General features: G+C 42.8%; 1 protein-coding gene across 1 annotated transcript in view; it reads left to right on the forward strand.

Moving 5' to 3' along the window:
- Positions 1-1,104: 1,104 nt before the first annotated feature.
- The window catches only part of LOC118325699 (protein FAM214B), a 27,743-nt gene continuing 26,452 nt past the window's right edge, over positions 1,105-2,395 (forward strand). The window contains exon 1 of the mRNA XM_035658474.1: positions 1,105-1,441. The gene's annotated coding sequence lies outside the window, so the exon portion shown is untranslated. The remainder of the gene's footprint in view (positions 1,442-2,395) is intronic.

The raw sequence follows: 2,395 nt of genomic DNA on the forward strand, positions 1-2,395 counted from the left end.
AAATTTAAACATTCAATTTCACAACAGACAATAAAATATACAATATTCCAGAAGCCAAATTAAAGATGTTATGGTAACGGAACATCGCAAACAAATGCACACTGACTGACAGGATGCGACCAAGAATGTATCACAAGTGTCCTCTGTTGTATCCTGACAACAGACAATCCATGATGAAAAACTTCATTAGCCACTTTTTGCACTCATGATACATACAGTTGTCTGCATGCATGCTTAACTACTACTGCTCTTTTAAATGCATTTGTGATGTGGAATAATTGTGATTATACAACATTTTGTGGTGCTTTAAATGATTTGATGAATGATTGACAAATACCTTTAACTGGTTTTATGATAGGTAAATATAATGATTTGGTTCCAGTTGCCTGTAATATAGCTCAAAGCATAACAGCTCTAGGATAAAAAGAACTACAGATAGGGGATTTTGCAGTGGCTATGACTGTACTCCCTGAGCTTTCAGTAGGCCTTCCTTTTATCTGCACAGGCCTCATCTCCACAGCAAAGTATAATCAGGCCCCAGTGTGCTCTGGGTAGATGGGCGTGGAGCTCAGTGCAGCTGCAAGGCAATATGGGGATACAACGTGTAGCTGATCTATTCTTAGCTATGTGACAACATGGCTATGGCTGATTCAGAACAAACGGAAGAAAGGAACCGGGTTACTATGCGTACGTGACTGTGATTTAATTCGTTGTAATAAAAAAATAATTTTACCATATAATATCTGTACTGTATTAAGTTTTGCTTTTAAATCGGATCATGTTTTGTTGTAGTTTTGTTGTTAAAAATGATAGGATCCATTGACAGCCGGAGCTTCTTTGGCACTGAAGAATGGGAGGGGAGAAAAAGCACGTGTACTGGGCGTTTCTTGAGCTAATCCTTGAGCCAATCACGGTGTGAGATTGTTTGAATAAATCTGCATAATTTAATGAAGGCGTTATCCCTGAACCCTGATTGGTTTAAAGCAATGGAAGCGACCAATCGCTTAAATGACAGGCGCTCAGCTGGCCGTGAAGCCCCGCCCCCTATATATGACCCCCTCAAACCCCGGAAACGTTGTCGCTTAAAGGGACAGAGGAGGAATTTCAGGCAAAGGTTGAAACAACGAAAACAGCTGCGAGCACAAAAAAGGACAGGCAGAGAGAGGAAGGGACGTAGTCAGCCAACTAGCGAGCTATGTGGCAAGACGGACGAGACTGAAACGGTCCGATCATTTGACCCGTCAGACTCAAACCGAGGTTGCTAACCGCGTTTAGCTTCGATATTCGCCCCGTAACGTCATCTACCTGGAAACCGACAACGCGGCAGAGACAGATAAGAAAAAGGCCAAACTCCCAGACGACAGGGACGCGTCAGTTCTGTCTGCCTGGCTGTGTTTTTCCTCCTGAGCCCACCTTTTTTTTTCTGTTTTTGTTTTGTTAGGTGAGTAGGCTTCAAGTATCTTAAATCTTTCGCTAGCTAGCTAACCTCTTAATCTCCTGCATTGTGTGCACTTTAAAGATGGCCTTGTATGGACATTGCACAAAGGTTTGGGGGTATTTTGTCATTTCTGGAGGATTTCAGTTAACTGTTTGCACTCTGGACACGCAGGTATTCACTGCCATCGTTTTTCTTGATTAATCCGTGAATCTGAGCAATGACTGGAATCCAGCCTAAGCCAGTTAATGACCTGACAGTATCTTGGTGTAGGGGGCGTTCCCCTGCTTTGTCTGCCTTCATCAGTCTTTCTTTATGTGTGTGTGTGTGTAGTCTGCGGTGGTTAGGGACAAATTGATAGAAATCCCAATGTATTAATCACCATCATGGGTGTGTGTGTGTGTGTGTGTGTGTGTGTCAAAATGCATAACAGCACACTCATGTCCTCCTGGCATTGAGCATGTATGGGCTGTGCAAGAAGAAGGGATAAAGCAGAACTAGTGTGTGTGTGTGTGTGTGTGTGTGTGTGTATAATATAGATAGATAGAGAGAGAGAGAGAGAGATTATAAGAGTGAATATGGAGTGGTGATGATCACTGTAAAGCTCACAGGAGAGAGGATAGCACTCAGTGCAGTGGGTGTATTGTTTCCTTGGATTGCACTTGGGAGTTGCATTGCATCATTCAGGGATTGAGCATTGATGTTGGCACTAAACCCTTGTTATAGTATAAATAAAATCTATAGTAAGTGTTTGAGTAGAGCCAGTCAGCTGCAAAGCAGTACCTCCCATTGTCCTGACAAGCAGGGCATGATGGCATTGACATACTCATTAAGCACATGTGTATGCTCTTGCACTCACTCTGCATCACCCATACAGCACACGTGCATATGAAATCGACCAGCTGTCTCACATGTATGTATGTAGAAGATTTCTACACTCACAAACACACACACACACAC

The sequence above is a fragment of the Morone saxatilis genome, unplaced genomic scaffold, assembly GCF_004916995.1.
Source record: "Morone saxatilis isolate NCDOM2014 unplaced genomic scaffold, NCSU_SB_2.0 Contig16, whole genome shotgun sequence".
NCBI classification, from domain to species: Eukaryota; Metazoa; Chordata; class Actinopteri; family Moronidae; genus Morone; species Morone saxatilis.